The sequence below is a fragment of the Notolepis coatsorum genome, assembly GCF_963971535.1.
Source record: "Notolepis coatsorum genome assembly, chromosome: 7".
Taxonomy (NCBI): Eukaryota; Metazoa; Chordata; class Actinopteri; order Aulopiformes; family Paralepididae; genus Notolepis; species Notolepis coatsorum.
Window position 1 is genome coordinate 147,016,943 of NC_140171.1, and position 23,555 is coordinate 147,040,497.

Below are 23,555 nucleotides of genomic sequence, written 5' to 3' on the forward strand. Positions count from 1 at the left end.
ATATAAATGTCCAGTAATAATTTAACTTCCGGCAATTCCAGAACGTGTGGATTAGGTCCCCTTTAGGATGTTGACATCGAAGACAATTGGGTGATGTCTCGTGGCTAAATTGATATAATCTGTGAGGTGTATAATAAATTCTGTGTAGTATATTAAATTGTGTTAACCTATGGTTGGTATTTGTTAAAGTTGTTTGGGAGTTCTGGAGCAATGACTGCCATTCTTTCATGGTATATTTGTGTTTAATATCTTTTTCCCATTTATCTTTTTGTTGTAGCATCCTATCATCTTTCTGTTCAGTGTTCATCAGTGTGTAGATTTTAGATATCAGGCCCTTTGATGTTTTTGTAGTGTTAAACAGTTTCTCTATTGGTGTTTCAGACATATGGGGATAGCTATAACTGTTATTTTTTACCCAGTTCCTTATCTGTAGGTATTTAAAAAAGATGGATGAAGGTAAATTATATTTCGCTCTCAGGGAATTAAAATCAGAAAAGATGCTTTGGCTATACAAGTCTCTTATTTCGCTGATTCCCTTGGTTCTCCAATTTTCAGATATTACATCACTAATAATTTTGGGGACACAAGGGTTGTTCCACAGGGGCATGCTCATTAACAAGGTATTTTGATTTCCCATTCGTTTAATAGTTTCTTTCCAACATGCAAAGGTATGATGTATAATCTGGTTTTTAGTGATAGAGTTAAGGGTTTTTTGCGTGTCTATATAGGGGATTACCTGTAGTGGAGTAGGATGGATTATGTTCTCTTCCAGTTTAACCCATGCTGGTGTGGGCAGCCTCTCACTGTTGAGCCAACACCAAATAACACGTGATTGACAGGCTAGGTAGTACAGTCTGAAGTTGGGGAGGTTTAAGCCCCCTTTATTCAGGGGAGCCTGTAGTGCTTTTAATCTGATCCTAGCCCGTTTCTGGGACCACAAAAACATTGAAATGATTTTATTCAGTGATGTAAACAAGCTTGGTGGACAGCTGAGTGGAATTGACTGGAACAAATAAATTAATTTAGGCAGAACATTCATCTTGACCACATTAACACGTCCAATTAAAGAAATTGGTAGATCTTTCCATTTGTATAGGTCTGTTTTGATTTTTTCCATAATAGGTAGATAGTTATTTTGGTATGTTTGGTTCAGGTCGTTAGATATTTGGATTCCCAGGTATTTGAAGCTTTTTGGTGCCCATTTAAAATGGGAAATCATTGGGTGGGTATTGTGGGTGGTAACACTATTTAGTGGCATTATTTCACTCTTGTCATAATTTATCGTGTAACCAGATATGGCACTGTATGCCTCTAGTATGCTGAGTAATTGCGGCAAGGATTTATCTGGTTGGGTAATATAAATTAGTAAGTCATCACAATATAGTGAGAGTTTGGATTTGTTTGCTCCAGTCTTTATGCCACATACATTGTTGTTGTTCCGTATTGCCACCGCCAACGGTTCAATGGCTGCGGCGAACAGATATACGGAGAGTGGGCAGCCCTGTCGTACTCCACGTTCCAATTGGAAGGGTTTGGAAAGTATACCATTTGTCAACACTTGTGCCTTCGGAGAGCAATAAAGCATCTTAATATAATTAATGAAAACATCACCAAAATTCATCTGTTTCAGAGTATAAAAAAGATATTCAAATTCTATTGTATCAAAAGCTTTTCGAGCATCCATCGAGATTACAAGTCTTGAGTCATTCGTTTGTTTAGAGAGCTCAATGATATGAAAAAGTTTTCTGATATTGTCAGATCCCTGTCGCTGCTGAATAAAACCCGTCTGATCCTCGTGGATTAAGAGAGACATCACAGGGTCCATTCTTAGTGCGAGTGCTTTAGAAAATATTTTATAATCCACATTTAACATTGACAGGGGCCTATAGGAGTCACAAAGTTGTTTATCCTTAGAGGGCTTAGGAAGTACATTGATTGTTGCTAATTCTAGACTTGGTGGTAATTTACCATTATTGAGACTGTCTTTGAGCATGTCCATATAAGGGCGGATTAATTTATTTATGAACAGTTTGTAAAATTCAGCAGGTAGGCCGTCGGGACCGGGTGCTTTGCCCGTTTGCAATGAATTAATAGCCTTGGTGATTTCTTCCTTTTATATTTCTGTTTCAAGAGTAGTTCTCACTTCTACAGGAAGCTTAGTAATCGGTAAGTTTCCCAAGAATTCCTCGCATTTTGTAGCAGTTGAGTCTTGGTTTTCAGACTTATATAGATTGTGGTAGAACATTTCAAAACGCTGGTTTATCTCTTCAGGTTTATGTAATACATCACCATCCTTAGATTTGATTGAGTCTATTGTTTTTGCCATCTCTTTTCTTATTTGCCAGTTGAGTAGCTTGCCGGTTTTGTCCCCCTTTTCATAGTAGTGGTATTTAGTTCTGGCCATGTCTGCTTCTACTTGGCTAGTAGTTAAGTTGCTATATTCAAGCCGCTTTTTTACTAGTATGTGCATAGTTTCTGCTCTATTGGATTCTGCGTGTTTTTTCTCTAGTTCATGAATTTCTTTGTCTAGTATGTTTAGATACTGTCTACTTTTTCTTTGTTTAGAAGCTCCAAAAGACGTTATCTGACCTCTTAGGTAAGCTTTCAGTGTCTCCCAGATTATGCTTGGGGAGGCAGAGTTTACATTAATTATTAAAAAGTCATCGATTTGATTTTCTAGGAAGTTAACAAAATCTGGGTCGTTAAGGAGATATGGCTTGAATCTCCAACGCTTAGTTTTAGGTTTGTCCAAATATTGTTTCACCTTCAATTTCAAAGGACAGTGATCCGATATTGTAGAGGCTAGATATTTACATTCAATTACATTGTGAAGTATTGATTTAGTTGTTAAAAACAAGTCTAATCTGGAATAAGTGTCATGTACCGCAGAATGAAATGAGTATTCCCTCTCCAGTGGGTTAAGTATTCTCCAAACATCGACCAAACCCATTTCAGACATACCATCCCTTACTACTTTGGCTGCGGCACTTAATGGCTGGGGGATGCTATTAGATCTATCTGATGTGCTCAATGTTAAATTATAGTCACCTCCAAGGATACATGTGCCATAGTTTTGTGCAGAGGATAATAGAATATTCCTAAAAAAGGGTGCATCGTCTTTGTTGGGGCCATATAGATTAATAAGTGTAAATGGTTCGTGATTTATGTCACATTTGAGGATTATCCATCTACCTGCAGTGTCTTTTTCTTGAGAACGTATTTTTAGGTTTAACTGTTTGTGACATAGTATGGCTACTCCTCTTGATCTGGAATTAAATGAGGAATAAAATACTGACCCAACCCAATCTCTTTGCAACTTCACATGCTCTGCATCAGTCAAGTGGCTTTCCTGAATAAATGCAATGCCGCAATCTTGATTCTTTAAATAGTTGAGAATCTTTTTCCTTTTAATGGGATTATTGATGCCCTTAACATTGAAGGACATAAATGTCAGAGTGCTAGTCATCTAGGATCATTTTCAATATCGACTTTAATAGGGGTTTAATTGTGGTTTTGTTATAGAGATTGCAGCATTCCATTTGAACATGAGCGCGTGCGTGTGTTTTTGCACACACACACACACACATGTTCGCAGTGCATATGCCTACCATTAGTCACTCCAGTTATATCATACAATCTATCATGGTTCACAAGATCACATGCATTGAGTTCATGAAGATAATATGTATTTGTACTAGGTCCCCCCCCACCCTTTTCATCCCCCATACCCTCCCCAAACAGAAAGTAAACCATAACATAGGCTCACTAGTCCTATATTACCCTACTTGGCTCCCTGTTAACTAACGGTATCTTCTTCTGACGGTGTCTTCTTCTGACGGTATCTTCTTCTGACGGTGTCTTCTTCTGACGGTGTCTTCTTCTGACGGAGTCTTCTTAAATGGCTGAGCCTCTCTCTCTCTGTCTCTCCCTCTGTCTCTCTCCCTCTGTCTCTGTCTCTCTCTCTCTCTCCGTACATTGTGGTCAAACTGCTACAACATTCAGTGATTTTAAATAGCCAAATGTTACACTATAAAAACAAACTGGATAGTTGATGATAATACATTATTTCAATTCATTAACTGAAATATTCTAAAATAATTAAGTCTGATATACACCATTCTCCCTGTGTGTGTGTGTGTGTGTGTGTGTATTTGCTATAGGCTACTATTTTTGACATGGATTAAGCTAATTATCTGTAACAATCCTGAAAAAGTTAATTTTATTCAAAAGAAAGAAAGATATATATATAATTATCAACCAGTGGGACACACTGTGGAACTTATTACAAAAATACTTGAGGCTAGATTCCCTAATTGGAATTGATCATTAAAAAAAAGAATTGGACACCTGCTTGCCAAGGAGTGCTCATTTCTTTAATTTAGTCTTTTTAATTGAAATGTGAAGACGTTTTCTCTACTTTCTAGTATTTGTGTGCTCATATACAATCTTGTTTTTTTTATTTGTGTTTGTTTTAATACATAATGAGTGAACATTATCTGATTACTGTTTAAATAAAGTCATAAAGTAAAATAAGAAAATAAATAGCAGGGATTTACATCTGGGTAAAGAGAAGATCATTTGACTACTTTAGACCGTAACAGACGGGTGCAGAGAGATGTTGAATTAACCAAAAATGTAATCCTTTGTCATCTGAGAGTGAAGGGTTTGAATCTTGTTCCCATGCATTCTTACGTTTGTTAATAGGAGGACGTCTTATCTCGAGAGAGTTCCTGCGCTAATCCTGTTGATCAGATGAGAGCCAGTGCTACTCAGACTTAGGCCATGTTTAGACGGAGAGAGTCTGAACAGAAACCGCAAAAGTCGACTTGCGGTCTCACTTTTAATGTTGCGTTTAGACTAGTGTTTTGGGATGGAATTCTGTGTGCAGACGAGGCTGTAAAGACTCGAGACGACGGAGCCCCGCTGTCACACGATTGGCGCATATGTCACATGACGTGCTGTGAAGACCCGCCCTACTCTGCCTCTGATTCGCAGACTGTGGGTGGGCGAATGTGATTGGACCAAAGCAGAGTCACTCACAGACAGTGGCTCCAGTCACTAATAGTTGCGATAGCCGCGGGACAGATTCTTGTATATTTAAAAGTACTGCCAATGTAGCCTTCAGGTGATCGCCATGGATAGAATCAGACATGCTTTGTTTACGCTTCTAGGCTACTGGCGCATGCCTGTGATGTAAGCAGTACGCGCAACGAGAGCCTTGAGAACCCTTTCGTCATAGTTTTATGCGGTTTGACAGTTTAGATGATAGCGCAAATGTTTATCGTTTCTAGGAATTCCACCCAGGAAGGTGGTCTCACTTTTTTGCGGTTTCTCCCCGTTAAACAAAAGGCACATCCGAAAAAATATTTTTGCGGATTCACCTGCTAGCGTTTCCGTTTAAACAGGGCCTTAGACCGTAGTAATACTCTAAACAGAAACTGACGTTTCGCCGGTATCTTCTTCTGACGGTGTCTTCTTCTGACGGTATCTTCTTCTGACGGTGTCTTCTTCTGACGGTGTCTTCTGACGGTGTCTTCTTCCGACGGTGTCTTCTTCTGACGGTGTCTTCTTCTGACGGTGTATCTTCTGACTGTGTATCTTCTGACGGTGTCTTCTTCTGACGGTATCTTCTTCTGACGGTGTATCTTCTTCTGACGGTATCTTCTTCCGAAGGTGTCTTCTTCTGACTGTATCTTCTTCTGACGGTATCTTCTTCTGACGGTATCTTCTTCTTCCGACGGTGTCTTCTTCTGACGGTATCTTCTTCTTCCGACGGTATCTTCTTCTGATGGTATCTTCTTCTGACGGTGTCTTCTTCTGACGGTATCTTCTTCTGACGGTGTCTTCTTCTGACGGTGTCTTCTTCTGACTGTATCTTCTTCTGACGGTATCTTCTTCTGACGGTATCTTCTTCTGACGGTATCTTCTTCTGACGGTGTCTTCTTCTGACGGTATCTTCTTCTGACGGTGTCTTCTTCTGACGGTGTCTTCTTCTGACTGTATCTTCTTCTGACGGTATCTTCTTCTGACGGTATCTTCTTCTGACGGTATCTTCTTCTGACGGTATCTTCTTCTGACGGTGTCTTCTTCTGACGGTGTCTTCTTCTGATGGAGTCTTCTTAAATGGCTTCTTCACCTGTAATGTTTGAGAGATAGCTTTAGCTATGCCTGTATTTGAGATCCCCAAATAAAGTTAAATAAGTAGAAGTAGTAGAAGTCTTTATTTGTCATCAGATGAACACACACACACACACACACACACATGCAATGGGCGACCCACAGAACACACACACACACACACACACACACACACACACACACACACACACACACACACACACACACACACACACACACACACACACACACACACACACACACACACACACACACACACACACACACACACACACACATGCGATGGGTGACCCACAGAACACAAACACACACGCACCGAGTTGCTGACGAAATGTTCTCTGCACTTCCCATCCTAAGGGCAGCCGGGAGCAGACAAGGGCTGCAGCGTGCGCCACCACGCCCCGGGGACCAATCCAAGTGCTCCGTCTTCATCAGGGAGATCTGTTGTTGTGCATGTTTTTCCATTGGGTTTTATCTTATCGGGCGGGGAAACCCTCGCGAGCACGGGGAGAGAACATGCAAACTCCACACAGAAAGGCCCAGGAGATACCCCACCTGGGTACCTGGCAATGCGGACACCTGTAAGACAATTTCTGCTTTCAATTGTTAAGAACACTTTACATATTTTTTTCCTTGTTTTGTCTCACTTTCATTATAATTGGGAGTGAATACAGCCAACATAAATCCTTATTTATCACCTCCACCTGCTGGATAACAACAATAGAAAACAGCAACCTGGGTGATAAACACCACCTTCAGCTCTGCACACAATTATTTATGTCCTTGACATGACATTTCCTTTACCATTTCCCATTCAAAGTCCACCCACTCTTATTTACATTGGCCTTCATGCAATATGCATTCTCTCTTAGTCTGTTTACATGTCTCCCCTAATGCAAACATGCGCTGCCCTGTTTTTTATCATCGATCATGCGGTGGTTATAGGGAGTGCATGGATATCGGCACGTCCAGAGGATTACATGTTTCATGGCCCCCGTGATGGAATAATTCATGGCTTCCATTAAGGGATAGACAAACAGGCATGCTCTTACACATCGGCAGAGGTTCATAAGATCATATACATAACATCATTGATGATTATTTCCCCAAACCTTTTAATTATTATTATTATTATTATTATTATTATTATTATTATTATTATTATTATTATTATTATTATTATTATTATTATTAATCATTTCTGTACAATTTTGTATTAACCCTCATGAAGAAATTGTCTTTTCTGATGTCCCCATCTTTAAACATTTAGTGAGAGAAAACTTTGATGATTATTTTTTTCATCTGTGTTTTAGCTTAGGGTGGGCCGTGAGAGCTCTTCTGAGGGTAGGGTTAAAGTAAGATTCAGGCTTACATGTATGTGGAGGAAAATAGCCGGAGCCAAGGATATACTCAGTCAAATAGACTTGATTATTAACTCAAACATATGTATCGAAATACAAGTTAGTCAAGAGTTATGGCGGATGACTCCACGGGGAGACACGAGGCTAATAGAGCTCCCAGAATCATGTTATCCGTAGACTTTATACCTGACCAGGAAACGAGATAGGAGGATTTCTGGGGCGGGGAGGGCTGGTTGGCGGGAGGAGGGGTGACAGGATGTCAAGATGAGCCAGGAAGGGGGAGGAGGGGGAGACACTTAATGGATATTTGACATATAAAAGGAAAGGTGTGGGAGGTGTTAACCCTTTCACTACCACACTACCAGATGGTTAACCCTTTCACTGCGACAATACAGAAGGTTAACCCTTTCACTGCCACACGCCAAAGGGTTAACCCTTTCACAACCACACTACATAAGGTTAACCCTTTCACTACCACACTACAGACGGTTAACCTTTCACTACCACACTACAGAAGGTTAACCCTTTCACTACCACACTACAGAAGGTTAACCTTTCACTGCCACACTACAGAAGGTTAACCCTTTCACTGCCACACTACAGACGGTTAAGCCTTTCACTACCACACTACAGAAGGTTAACCCTTTCACTACCACACTACAGACGGTTAATCTTTCACTACCACACTACAGAAGGTTAACCCTTTCACTACCACACTACAGAAGGTGAACCGTCTGTAGAACAGTCTGTAGTGTGGTAGTGAAAGGGTTAAAGTTGCATTGGGGTGGGGTGTGGGTTTAGACACACAGACGAATGGATCTATTTCACAAGTGGAGTCAGTAGGGGATCAGCCAATTACTCCCGGATGAGGTGGGAGCTCACTGACGCGTTCGAGGGCCACGGGGACGTGATCTGCTGTGGGGATGGAACTCGCAGGTCTTCATTTACAGGCTGGTTTCCATCCATCAAGCCATCTTGCTACCCCGTGTTTGCATTGTTATACAATATGAATATATAGGCCAAGTGAGCTGCCTTGAAGTTGCATATTAATGTAATGTGGAATAGAAATGTGACTTCCATCATCATCATACTGAATATGGAAGCCAAGGGTAAGACGAGTCAACTGTCACATCATCAGGATGCATATCATGAAGGCAAGCGAGGAAGAGAACAGGGCCCCGGAACAGAGCTGTTTTACATGGGGGGGGGAGACATCTGCAATATTATTATCATCTATCGATGTCAGCCCGACGCAGTGTGGGGTCTGACGTCAGGGACTCTGTGACAGCTCTGTGAAGAGACATGTCAACGGGCCACGCGTGCGTCATCAGCCCTAATTACAGGTGTTAACAAGCCAAGCTTGTTGAAAAAGAAGCCAGATGGAAAAAGAATTGTTAAGTTACTGAATAAGCTGTGTGATCAAGAAGCAAATGAGGCAGAAACCATCGATATATATATCACTAGATGACTCACCCGCGCCGCTGGCCAACGGAGACAGACGTTGCCACACGGCGGCCATCTTGCACCGGTGGAGCATGCTCACTCATAACATGCATGTCTATGGTGCATGTACTATTGAAATAATCATAGCTCGCAAAATCTTTCAACCATTTGGTTTGTTAAAAAATGTCGGAGATGTAGTTATCATACTGCATACTTAATAATGGACGTTCATATGAAGAAAAACAAATTCATAGCCACGTTAGTAGCGTTTGTAATAAACCAAACCATTTGTAAATCCGTCAAGATTTCAGCGAGTTAAGAGTATTTTTGTTTGTGCAGATCATCACCTTAAAGCACTAGTCCACTCAAGCAAGATGGCCGCCGGTGAATTACGCGGGAGACTCTGCCTTGAGCCATCTAGTGTTTATATATATCTATGGCAGAAACTATCTGAGTGTGATATTTGTTGTACTGTTTAAATTGTCTAATTCACTGAGGCACTTCTACGTGATTTAAAGCCTCCCTTTCACTCCGACAATACAGAAGGTTAACCCTTTCACTGCCACACGACAAATGGTTAACCCTTTCACTGTGACAATACATAAGGTTAACCCTTTCACTGCCACACAACAAATGGTTAACCCTTTCACTACCACACTACATAAGGTTAACCCTTTTACTACCACACTACACAAGGTTAACCTTTTCACTACCACACTACAGACGGTTAACCATAATAATATATAATAATGCAGGACCTGTTGCAGAGGTCTTTATGCGGCATGCAACGACACTCAATGTTTTAGTGGCACACAGCGGCTAGTTTAGCACACACACCGGAACACACACGCATGCATTGTCTCTTTAGGATCGCCGATGCGATCTAATAGTCTAAACCGTCTGTAGTGTGGTAGTAAAAGGGTTATATATTCGTACTTGGCTTATCGCGTCCCGCTCTTAAAGCCTATCGAGATACCCCTTATCTCATGTACCTATTGTACTCCATCACGGAAAAAACACGTACACCCACACCTGACCGGGTCCCGCCTCTATGGAGGCGCAGCCTATAAGACCGTAACCATGGTCCCCCTCACAGTAAGCTGTGGTGTTCCACAAGGAAGCATACTAGGTCCGCTACTGTTCCTAATTTATGCAAATGACATGTCGTCAGCATGTGACTGCAACTTGTTCCTGTTTGCGGACGGCTCAGCCCTGCTGGTCTCTGACAAGAACAAGTTACAGGTTGAAAAAACCCTCAGCTCAGAACTAGGCAAAATCTGCATATGGCTCGCTGATAACAAACTATCATTACACATGGGCAAAACAGAGTCCATTCTCTTCGGTTCAAATAACAAACTCAGCAAGACCGACGGCTTCTCAGTTACAGTGGGTGACAATATTGTCACAAGGAAAGAAGATATTACCTACCTGGGTTCCATCCTAGAGGCAAATCTTTCCTGTGACAAAATGGCATCCAATGTAATAAAAAAAGTCAACCAACGAACTCGTTTCTTGTACCGGATCTCCTCACTGGTAAACAAGAATACCCTGAAGACTCTGGCAGGAGCACTCATCCAAGGGTACTACGACTATGCTTGCACCTCATGGTACCAAAGCACCTCAAAGGCGCTAAAAACAAAATTACAAACATCTCAAAACAAACTGGTCAGACTACTGCTTGACCTTACTCATAGAACCCACCTCACCCCTGCCCACTTTGACAATCTAGGATGGCTTAGAGTAGACGACAGAGTACAGCAACTTGCAATGGGCCTGGTCTACAAGATACACTACACGACCAAGGTACCCATGTACATGTCAAAATACTTCCCAAAGGTCAGTGAATACCACGATCACAACACCAGAGGGAGCTCCACAAATCATGTTAAACCCAGATTCGGCTCAAACAAGGGACTAAACACGTTTCGCAATTATGCCACATCAATGTGGAACGCCCTACCCAAAGCTGTAAAGGAATGTGAATCACTACCCACTTTCAAAAACACTCAAAAAACACCTAAGGGAGACTGCAACTCGAAACTGGCCCCTGTAAATGTCCGAACACAACCCCCTCCAATGTACAGTAAATTACCAAGTATGGTCTTGTCAATATTCCAATGTACAGTTTTGTTTGTACAGTTGTACAGTGTCCCCCATCCACCCTCCTACCCAACCTCCCCCCCCCACTCCTACCCAACCCCCCCCCACCCAACCACCTCCAATGTACAGTCCCCCCCACCCCCACCCCCCCCCCACCTACCCAATCCAATGTACAGTTTCTACGTCAAATGTATATACTCTTTTTTCTGTACTCTTTTTGTATCACAAACTGTACTGTATTTGCAAATCTGGTATGTCATAAATGTATAGATGTAGCAGTACTGTCTATCTGAATGTCATGTAGGTCATAATATATAATATATTATATGTTACGATGAATTGAAAATGGGGGACCCTGATGTAAACAAGACGAAAGTCTCTCTGGTCTGCATCCCCTTAACAATTGTATGTATTGAGCTGTACTGTACTGTACCCATTCTGCAATCTGTTAATAAAGTTTTCAATCAATCAATCAATCAATTCAATCAATCAATTCAGTCACCAATACACCCTTCCTCTATTTTCGTTCCATCATATCGGATGCAGTGCACCTTATGTAACTAGCGGTATGAAAAGATTGGAGAAATTGCGTAATGTTGAATGCTTACCGGAGGTTTGCTTACCCCTGGCATCTTCGAAGCATGTTTCAGCGACACATTGGGCCTGTGCTGATGTTTCCTCGTCTGACGGCGGCAGACCAAGGGGCAGCGTACAAGGTTTGGCTATCAAGTCGGCTTGTACAAAGGTAAGGCCTGTGTCATTAGGCATCAATGTCAGTATTTGTAATGCTGTGGAGTATGTTTCGGCTCCAGGGCCGGGGTGGCTTGGTGATCGTTCCACTGCAGTGGACGTTTTCCTGGCAATCCTGGAGCACACTGCTAACGCTAATGCTATTACTGCTACTACTGCTAATGTTAACTTTAACGCTGAAATGGGTCGTTGTTCTAATAATCCCCGCCGCGGGATGCCGATTTTCCCTCCTCTTACCAGCTTCATTGATGAAGGTCAGTCGGTTGTTAATGTGGGGGGTTTCGCTGAGTCCTATTTACCTTTTTTACAGGTAAACGGGCTAACAACAGGGTGCAGGCCGGGTGTACCGTGGCTACGTAGCCAGGTAGCTTTGTTCCTGTGCCCCGGCGGGGATGAACGACGTCCCACCCGGCCGATGCTTGACAGCGAATCGGCTCGGAGGGTGGCAGTATGGACGGATGAGTGTTATACTGCTGCAAGATGGTATTTAGCGGCGGCCAGTGTTATGGCTCAGCTGGCTAGTTTCCTATCCACATTGGCGTCGGGTAGTAGGACTATGGGTCCAGCCGACATTGTAAACATGGTTCATGTTTGTGGTGTTATAGAGATCTTGACTCAGTCGCAAGCTATAACTGCGGGGAGTATTAGGATGCTATCAACGTTGGTTGTCAGGCATGTTTGGTTGGAGCAATCTCCTCTTGGGGAAGAGGATAGGTTTTCTCTCTTCACGACTCCTTTTTCCACAGATAGTCTTTTTGGGCATTCTGTTGAGGCGCAGGCGGTTGTTGATCTGGGTCCTACACCGCCTCACGCTGTGCAGCCAGAGGTGGGAACGCGGTCTCGTCAACGACTGTGGCGAGATCCTCGACAGGCGGCCATGTTTCCCCCGCCAGTGGTGCCCTGGGTGGAGAGTCAACAGGGTCCCACAAGGCCGACAGCCTTGGCGGCCGAGGGATCGGCCATTTTGGGTGAATTCGAGTTTGGTAAAACAAGCCGTCGTCACTTTGCCGCGAGCAGCCCGCTCCCCGTTCAATCCTCTCTCTGTTACCCACGGAAGTGGGGCTCTGATCGTTCTCCTTTGGCTGCGGGCCGCAAACCTTCCTTGAAGCGCATGCGGCCCCATTCTTCACTTCTCATGGGGACAGGGGCTGACACCCAGTTGATGGCTGAGCCTGGGTCTGTCCGTGAGAATGTTCTGTCGCGTGGTTCCTGCACCACACGTTGTGTGTTGGATGAGCCTGGTGTTACAGCTGCCACTAGCTACAGTGGTCAGCAGGGGGACTCGAGGCCTCTTCTGTTGAATGCACAGCAAGGGTTACCCCGGCCTCACCTTCGCCAGGCGGGGTATCGCGCTGATGCCTCCCACTCCCGTCACAGCGGCAGTGGTCTGCAAAGAAGATGCGAGCGTGATTTGGGTGGTAGCAATATCACTGCAGGGCTTCGGCGTGTAGGAGCCCATGGGGTCCTCATGCCTTGCGTGTCTAGCTGCGGAACAACTCCTCAGCATGCGCTAGAGGGGTGTTCAGGGGGGGGGTGTGTGTCAACCAGTTTGATGACAGCTTCTCCCATATCAAACCGGCCCTTTCTGTCGGGGTCCCCCCTTGGGTGCGTCGCACAGCGGGAGGGACCGGGCCAACTATCTACTGTTCCTTGCGGCCCAGCGTCAGTTGACGGCGGGTGCGCTGTGGGATTATTTTCACATATGGCGACAAGAATGCCGTCTTGTGGGGTGGATGGAGAGAGCGTTGAGGCAGGGGTTTGTGTTGCAGTTCGCACAACCCCACCCTCCGTTCTCAGGTTTGGTGCCGACCCTATTGTCAGGGTCAGACGCAGTGACAGCTCTGGCCGACGAGATCCAATCTCTGTTGGCGAAGCAGGCCGTCGTTGTGGTTCCGAGAGAGGACGCGATGTCAGGCGTCTACTCCCGTTATTTTCTGGTACCCAAGAAAACAGGGGGGGTCAGACCTATACTGGATCTGTCCGCGTTCAATCGGTTGATTGTAGCGAGACCGTTCAGAATGTTGACCGTCAAACTCCTTCTGCTTGCTGTCAGAAGGGGAGACTGGTTCACCTCCATAGACCTGAAGGATGCGTATTTTCACGTCCCGATTTTACCTCCTCACAGGAAGTTCCTACGGTTCCTGTTTCAGGGCGTAGCGTACGAGTACCAGAGGATGCCGTTCGGTTATTCTCTGGCTCCCCGCACATTCACCAAGTGCGTGGCGACTGCGCTGGAGACTTTACGTCGTCGGGGGATACGAGTTCTATTCTATCTCGACGACGTTCTACTCCTCAGTCGTTCGGAGGAGGTTGCCAGGTCTCATACCAGGCTGGTGGTGGAATTCCTCACCAGCCTGGGTTTTGCTGTGAATTGGAAGAAGAGTACCCCTCTTCCCAGTCAACAGGTGGAGTACTTGGGCTTGACGTTGAGGTCAAGGCCCATGATTGCAACCCTCTCGGAGCAGCGCCAGGTGTCTATCCGTCACGCGCTCGGGGGTTTCCGTCTGGGAGGGACGGTCACGGCGCGTCTGCTCGGCATGATGGCATCTGCTCACACAGTGGTTCCTCTTGGCCTCCTCTTCATGAGGAGGATACAGAGGTGGTTTCTCTCTATGAGAATAGATCCGGTGAGGGACAAATGGAAACGGTTCCTTTGTCGATATGGGGAGATCTCGCCCACTGGAGGAGGCTGGGTATCCTCACCATTGGGGTCCCCATGGGCAGCAGGCGCTCACACGTCACGGTCTTCACCGACGCCTCTCTCACGGGTTGGGGAGGGACGTGTCGGACCCACGCAGTGGGGGGCAGCTGGACGGAGGTTCATGCTGGCCCATCTACCCCGCATATCAATGTGTTGGAATTGAAGGCGGTCCTCCTGGTCCTCAAACGGTTCGACCACCTGGTGGTAGGCGAACACGTTTTGGTCAGGACAGACAGTATGACGGCAGCGGCGTATATCAACAGGCAGGGTGGGACTCGTTCCATCCGCCTGCTCCGGGCGGCGGTCGAACTTTGGCTATGGGCATCCCGCAGGCTGCGCAGTCTGAGGGCGCTCCACATTCCTGGTACAGAGAATATGGGCGCGGATATGATGTCTCGGGGCGGTCCTCATTACAACAAGTGGGAACTCCGCCCCGACATAGTCAGACAGATCTGGGATCGGTTCGGGGAGGCCTCGGTAGATCTGTTTGCGTGCCGACGCTCTCACAAGTGCCCCTTGTGGTTCTCGCTCAGTCGAGCAGATCATCCCCCCTTGGGGGTGGATGCCTTCTCGACCTTTCCATGGCCGCCCGGTCTTCTGTACGCCTTTCCTCCTGTACAGCTGTTGAGTCAGCTGTTGGAGCGGATACGGAGGGAGCGCAGGACGGTGATCCTGGTCGCGCCGGACCGGGGCACGGCAGTGTGGTTCCCGGTCTTGATTCAGCTTCTGGTCACTCCTCCTTGGGTCATTCCTTGGTCGGCGACGGCCCTCTCACAGCACGACGGGTCACTGTTCCAGTACCCGATGTTGGGTCAACGACTGTTGGTGTGGCTGGTGGGAGGGTGAGTCTGGAGAGGATGGACCCTTCGGTGGTTGATACCATCCGGAATGCACATGCTCCCTCCACTGTCGCGCTTTACGCGGGCAGATGGCGTGCGTTCCAAGAGTGGTGTAAGGCGGGGGGCTGGGACCCAGTCTCCTGCCCCCTGGATGCTGTCCTGGGTTATCTCCAGTCTCTTCTTGGTAGACTGTCGGCTTCGACGGTGAGGGTATATGCGGCGGCTATATCCTCCTATCATGAGGGAATTGAGGGGACTGTCTTGTTCAGCCACCCTCTTGTGAAGCGTTTCCTGCTTGGCGCTCGAAACAGCGCCTGTCCCATTGGTTGTGCGAGGGCATTGCCCTCTGCTACACATTGGCTGGGCAGGATCCCCCTGGGGGTATCAGGGCGCACTCCACTCGTGGGGTGGCTGCCTCTGCCGCTCTCCTGGGTGGGGCCTCGGTGGAGGACATCTGTGCTGCAGCTTCATGGTTCTCCCCGGGCCCCTTTGTAAGGTTTTACCTCATGGACATGACCGGGGGTTCAGTCTCCCAGGCGGTTCTGGGGTCTGTGGCCTTTCCTGCTTCCCGTCCTTTGGTAGGGTAGCAGGAGTGTGTGGGTATGGGCCACAGTGTGTTAGGTCACACTTGGTTCCGCCTGTGCTGTGTGTTCAAGGGGTTCTAGTTCCCTCTTGCTCGCACTCAGGTGGAGTTGACTGCGCCCCCCCTTCATTAGGAAGGATGGGGTGACAGGGCTCCCCAAACCCCTTGATGTGGGCTTACGGGTCCTCAGGGGGTACATCTGTTGGGCCTCGCGTCCGCTCTAACCCATATCTCGATAGGCTTTAAGAGCGGGACGCGATAAGCCAAGTACGAATATATAACGATAGGTTATGTATATAACCTAGTTATATGAGTACTGGCTGAGCATCCCGCTCTTAAGCGGGCCCGAGTTTCCTTTTGAGGGATCTTTTACTGGAACGGGATTTTGGCGAGGAAGGGTGTATTGGTGACCATGGTTACGGTCTTATAGGCTGCGCCTCCATAAAGGCGGGACCCGGTCAGGTGTGGGTGAACGTGTTTTTTCCGTGATGGAGTACAATAGGTACATGAGATAAGGGGTATCTCGATAGGCTTTAAGAGCGGGACGCTCAGCCAGTACTCATATAACTAGGTTATATACATAACCTATCGTTAACCTTCTTTAGTGTGGTAGTGAAAGGGTTCAAAGGGAAACAGTGACGTTAGATATTGGTCTGTGTTTGATCACTTCAGGCGAACAAGACACAGCGCCGGCAGCAGTTTTAATACAGACCAAATACAGTAGCAGCTAGCCACGAGCTAACTTATTTTGCGTCTGGTTAACACAATGGCCGCCAAAAACGAGTTCACTCGTTATAGCCCGCCAATCGAATTCTGCCAACAACGAGTAAACTCGTTATTGGATCGTTATTTATTTTATTCGCTATTTCCATTCATAATTCATCCTGCTATTCTGTAGGACTTTGTGGCACTCTGTCCAATCAGATAATTAGATTATTCTTTTTGCAGTACATTATAGACAAGGTAAGGACTATATATTATCAATCTTGCGTTGATCCGATAATTTTTCCCCCGCGATCGCAGCATGTGTCTGCGTTGTGTGTGTGGGCCGTGTCCCGTTGGTTGCGATCAAAGCACGGAGGGCCGGCTCCCCCCCCCCTTTCATGCATCGATGATGAAACATAATACCGATAATCTAGCGTTGATTTCAGGATGATTATTGATCCAGGCGAGGAGTGGCACGATTTATAGTGGAATGCAGTAAAGCGCTGTTTGGCGGAGTTCCCTGGGATTACACAGAATCACTCTAGAACTATACTCATATTCACCACGGTATAAAACGGAAATGTATGGATGAAAAAAGTATGTTTTTTTGCATGTTGACCGGAAGAAACTCACTGACAATCGACATTGTTATTAGATCCATAGCTATAATATTTAATATAGTTTTTAGCACTACAAACACCGGCATCTACCCCCATTGCATTACAGCACTGGCACAAGCGGCCATACACCCACAGCGACCTCCGGCGTCCAATGTGTTAACCGAGGTGTCAATAAATAAAGCAGATTTCTCCACCTAGTTTGCCTGGAGAAATGAAATGATGTCCTACCACAGTATCTCTTCAAGGGCTGCAATTGATAATCTTGGGCGTGTCTGGTTCACACTCACTGGGTTGCTTTGCAAACTGCATAATCGGATCTACTCATCATGCAGAGAAGGCCACTCTGACAATGGGGTAAATTAAATATGAATGAATGTGTGTGTGTGTGTGTGTGTGTGTGTGTCCGCGGTCGGGGGAGGGGGGGGTATGGTGTTCTCCATAAAATAAAAATCATAAATTTGTATCTTTGGAAAAGACAAGACAGACAAGAGAAGAGCTTCTGTCTATTTGCAGTGTTGATATTATCCATCTTTCATATAGTCCAATATCCATGTTATTGAGTTTATTTTCTCCATCACTTTCAATTGACTGTACCCCTGACAGCTAGACACTGTTTGAATCTATCACATTATTCTTTAGTCAAAAAAACGATTTTAGAACTTGTTTCAGCAATATAATTCGGTTATTGGCAAAAATGCCACATAATTCTTGTGTGTGTGGTTGGTTTTGTAATTTCCACCTACAGTTTAGGCAACGTGTGCTAACAGGAGTCACCTCTTCCAATCACCCCGTTATCTCCATGGATACATGAAAGCCATGCTGCATTAATAATCGCCTCACTGTCAACAAGTGACATCTCTTGTTGTACAATACAGAGTCTGGACAGGCTTCTGGAAGTGCCTTTGAACAGTAAGCACACGCCTGGTAATTAGTAAACAGCAAGGTTTTATGTCAGAAGACAGATAATGACGATGACACGAGGAAAATATTTTTTGACAACGGCATGACAGGGAAGCAGGGGGGGAGGGGCGGGGGGAGCTTGGGTGGGAGTCGCGGGGCGGGAGGTGCGAGACAGGGTCGTGAAGGACAGACGTGAGATCAGATCTGTCCTGCAAGACAGGCAGGAGAAGAACTGAGAGATAAAGAAAGAGAGAGAGATGAAAAACACTACCTTAAACCACGATCTCTTCACAGTGCATTTTCCTCCATTAAGTCTTCCTGTTTGTTCTTCCCCTGCTTAGCCCCACTGCGTGAAATATCACTCCTCGCTGCCTTCCTCGTCACGCTCGTCTATCGCTCAACCAACTCTCACTGTATGTTAGAACTAGGGATGTCCGATATTATCAAACCTGGATTGTTCTCGGGAGGAGCCTTATATAGTTAACAGGGGGGGGATGTGGTCCCATTTGATAGGTCAAATGGGTGGGGGGGGGGGACACAGGATTGGGGAGAAAGGGGAGGGGAATGTCTTTACATGAGGGAGTTGGGGAATCATTATATTATTCCACAGTTACTCACTTTTCTCTTCATAATGTGGGTGAGATTACTGTATAATATCAGGGGAGGGGAATGTCTTTACATGAGGGAGTTGGGGAATCATTATATTATTCCACAGAGGCTAGTAATAGCCCGCGACGTGTATTATACTAAAATCATTGGCATTTCGTCCCTACACACGCTACAATTAAGAATTTAAATGATCGTTATTCTGTTCCATCATGAATGCATGAAAGGGGGGGCGGGGTCATTTCTGATTAATTGATTGTCAATAACGGCATTCGTTAGTACAACAACATATGCTGATCAGGGCGATGGCTATGAGAACAAGGCACAATCAAGCTGAAATTGACGTTAAATTGCTCTTACCTGTGGCCGGTGGGATTCCAAAAAGAATATTCCAATTATTTGATTGCCATCTGGTAGATAGTTTGGCCCACAACATAACCCACCACAGCATAATGAATCGGGGGTCCCGAAAATGATTCAATGCGATCGGGTGAAGCCCTAGGTTCAGGTTATTAGAAAAGAGCGCCCGGAGGCATGTCATCGACGCACAGCCCAATACACATGGTTTCAAATGGTGCTTTTTTTGTTTATTTGTATTATATATCAGACCAACTAGGCTAGGCTATATGTTAGCTATAATGTGAAATAGAGAAACTACCACCACCTACAGAATGCTTATTATACGTTGTTTTATCCATGTTGAGAGTGAATAACAGGTAGGCAGCAGGTGCAATGTAGCGCTTGCTCAACATGAAAAAAGTCGGTGGACAGCGCCTGGTCCTGAAATAACAAACAAGCAGTGTGGTGTGAAATTAAAACACCAGTTCAGTAAGTCATTCAAACTTTATCTTTACTAATATATATATATATATATATATATATATATATGACTGTGACGGCACCACACATGTGTACAGTAACAATGCAATTAAACTAAAGTCAAATCAGAGCAAAAAAAGCTGAATCTGCTTCAAGAAGATGCGCTCCATTAGGTATATAAGGAATTACAACAAGACATTTATTAACTAAATAAAAAATACAATTAGGCTTTTAACCCTCTAAAGCCGGGCGCAACACAAGACATGTTTTGTAAAACATTAAATATCTTTGGATTTGTTTGTGATAATGACTTGCTTTATTGTATCGGAATTGATTGTCATCTAAAAATGTTGTGCATCTCTCAGTGAATGCGCGGATGTAAAGCATAGAATCTTGAAATATCTAGATTGGTTGTTTTCCCTGGACTGCATCTAATCCGCTGTATCTATCCATTTATTATATCTATGTCTGTCACTATAGCCAATGGAAATGCTAGAAATGGTCACGTGGACTGGGAGAACCAATGGAAAATTCCTATTGTTTCTCAATAGTGCAGTGCGCTCCACAGAAAGGGCTGTCAGATAGACACATTGGTTGCGCGTAATGTAAGATAGGCCGATAGAGAGGCGATTGTCTCTGGTTTTATAATAAAATGGCAAACAGACAAAGGTATAATGTTCAGTGCAAATGTGTATGTCGTTTACAGTTTATTATGCCACCTATGCAGCTCATTTATTTAGTCCATTCTCTGCCTCTGCCACAAATGTATGTCTTAGGTATAAGGTGGTCTGTCACAGAGTTAAAATGTTTTCACTATCAATATATAAAATTAGCCATTGTTTTTGTTACCGGCCCCCCATACAATGGCTTGGAAAAAATTTGGCCCTCGGCCAAACTTAATTGCCTACCCCAAGGAAAAAACGCCAGAGCTGGGAGAAGAAGAAGGAGGCTGAGATGAGGCAGTGATGGGGGGCATAGCAGAGAAGACATCGGCAGAGCTGACAAAATGATGATTGAAAAGTGATGCCATGTGAGATCAGTGACAACAGTGTCATCGAAAGTCATCATGTTGGGAAGATGAGGAGAAGCAAGCATATTCTCCATGGATTTTACAGTTTTCCAAAACTTCTTGGCATCAGACCCGCAGGAAGAAAATGTATCCAAGAAATAATTGATTTCGGCTTTCCTGATAGCCTGGGTAGATTTGTTTCTACACTGCCTAAAGGTAAGCCAGGTGGCAGGGGACTGACAGGAACGGGCTTTCCACCATAAGGTGTTTTTATGACAGATCAAAACATCCAAATCATGGGAGAACCAGGGGCTGAAGCGATCCTGTATCCGTAATGTTTTAACTGGGGCATGTTTATTAATGATCCGGCTAAAGGTATTTTTATAGTATGACCAGACACCAGGTGATAGAATTCATTCTGTCCCAGTTCTCAGGAGCAACGTCATGGAGAAAGGCTTCCATAACAAACTTCTTCAGGGAACACTTGGTTACGGTCACTGGTGGTCGTTTGACTGAGGAGTCTGAACGGATGCAGGCAATGGCGCAGTGATCACTCAGATCTTGACTGAAGACACCGGATTTTTAGTTAGATGGAGTGTTAGTAAGGATAAGATCGATCAATGTAGCAGATGAAGGGACTTTCAAATTGTGTTTGGTGGACTCAGATATTATTTGAGAGAGGTTTAAAGCGTCAAATTGCTGTGTGACTATGTCTGGAGGGTTAGTCATGTCCCAATTTAGATCTCCCAGGAGGACAAACTCTGAGGAGATGTAAGGGGCCAGGAGTTCACTGAGTGCAGTTAGAGTGCAGGCTGGGGCAGAGGGTGGTCTATAGCAGACAGCAACAGAGAGAGAGAAGTTAGCGGACAGTTTGAGTTTTAACACTAACAGTTCAAATTGCTTAGGAACAGATCTTGACAGTGAAATAGAGCATTGCAAGTGGTCTTTAACAAATATAGCTACACCGCCTCCTTTAGTGGCTCTGTCTTGGCGAAAGACATTGTAACCTGGTATGGAGATGTTTAGGCTAGAAACGATATTCTTAAGCCACGATTCAGAGATAGCTAAAACATCAGGAGTGACAGTATAAACCCAGGACTTTAGCAGGTCAAGTTTGGGTAATAGGCAGCAAATGTTAGGCTGTGTCCCAATTCTTCCCTTGGCCCTACGGCTTGGCCTTACCCCTTGTCTTGGAGTGCCCTTGTTGGGAGTCACCCTTCAGAGCGGAGGGGTGAATTGCACAGAACTGCTGCAGGGCTGGTGGAGGCTAGCTGCTGCAGGGCTAGAGGAGGCTAGCTGCTGCAGGGCTGGTGGAGGCTAGCTGCTGCAGGGTTGGTAGAGGCTAGCTGCTGCAGGGCTGGTGTAGGCTAGCTGCTGCAGGACTAGAGGAGGCTAGCTGCTGCAGGGCTGGTGGAGGCTAGCTGCTGCAGGGTTGGTGGAGGCTAGCTGCTGTAGGGCTGGTGTAGGCTAGCTGCTGCAGGGCTGGTGGAGGCTAGCTGCTGCAGGGCTAGTGGAGGCTAGCTGCTGCAGGGCTGGTGGAGGCTAGCTGCTGCAGGGCTAGAAGAGGCTAGCTGCTGTAGGGCTGGTGAAGGCTAGCTGCTGCAGGGCTGGTGGAGGCTAGCTCCTGTAGGGCTGGTGGAGGCTAGCTGCTGCAGGGCTGGTGGAGGCTAGCTGCTGTAGGGCTGGTGAAGGCTAGCTGCTGCAGGGCTGGTGGAGGCTAGCTGCTGTAGGGCTGGTGAAGGCTAGCTGATGTAGGGCTGGTGGAGGCTAGCTGCTGTAGGGCTGGTGGAGGCTAGCTGCTGTAGGGCTGGTGGAGGCCAGCTGCTGTAGGGCTGGTGAAGGCTAGCTGCTGCAGGGCTGGCGGAGGCTAGCAAGGATGCTAGTGGGCCTCAGCCAACAAAGCAGGGCAGATGGAGGCTACAGCTTGTAGAGCAGATGGAGTAGGCCTCAGGTCACAGAAAGCATGTCAGCAAACAGGACAGAAAGCAGGTAATCCAAGCAGATTTTCGGACTAAATCCAGCCAGTAGATGAATGAAGGCAATATCAAGCAGGTGTAGTATAAAAAGCCATAAAAAACACATTTAAAAGACATAAAATCTCACAAACTCACAGCATAAAAACATGGAGCTGCCATCTTGGAAAAGGGGCATGAAAGTGGAACTTTCTCCTCCTCCGGTCTCTCTGTGTCTCTCTTTCCCACCCTTCTCCCTCTCTTATCCTCTGTATCTCTCTATATTTATATTTCTCTTTCGCTTCCTCATTTCTCTCTGTGTCTCTCTCTCTCTCTCTATCTCTCTCCCCCTCCCTCCCTCCATCTCTCTCTCTCTCTGCATGTTCCCTCCCGGGGCCTTACTGTATACATGGCAGTGGCACGTTGTTCCAGAGATGCTGGTCTTTTATTAAAGTTACACCCTAAAACAATTCTCTGGGGGAGAGGCTGGAAAACTGACCCCATCTCCTCTCAGCCAATCTGGGCCACAGTCTGACACCAATCACTCCTTCTCCCTCCACATGTAATTACGAGTCACGACCTCCATTATCCAACCACGCACATTCCACCACTGTAGCGCTCACATTAATTACCCCGGATGGTCTCTCTCTCTCTCTCTATTTTTTTTAATATCTTCTCACTTTCATTCTTTTCCTTACATACAGTATGAGGCTCCCTTTATTTTTTGTATCTGTGTGTGTGCGTGCGTGCGTGCGTGCGTGTGTGTGTGTGCGTGCGTGTCAGAGAGAGCGCAGCAGTTTAATTGTGAACGTGTGAGAGTTCTTTTTTTTTTAATCAGGTTTGAGATGACATCGGAGTTATTGCCCCCTCCCTCCCTCTCTCCCGCCTCCCTCCTCCTCGCCTCCCTCCCTCTCTCCCCCATCATCCCCTCCTCCTCGCCTCCCTCCCTCTCTCCCCCATCATTTTAGATAACAAGATTAGCTGCCGCCATGGGATGCGCCCCCAACATTAATTCACGTTAACAAAATA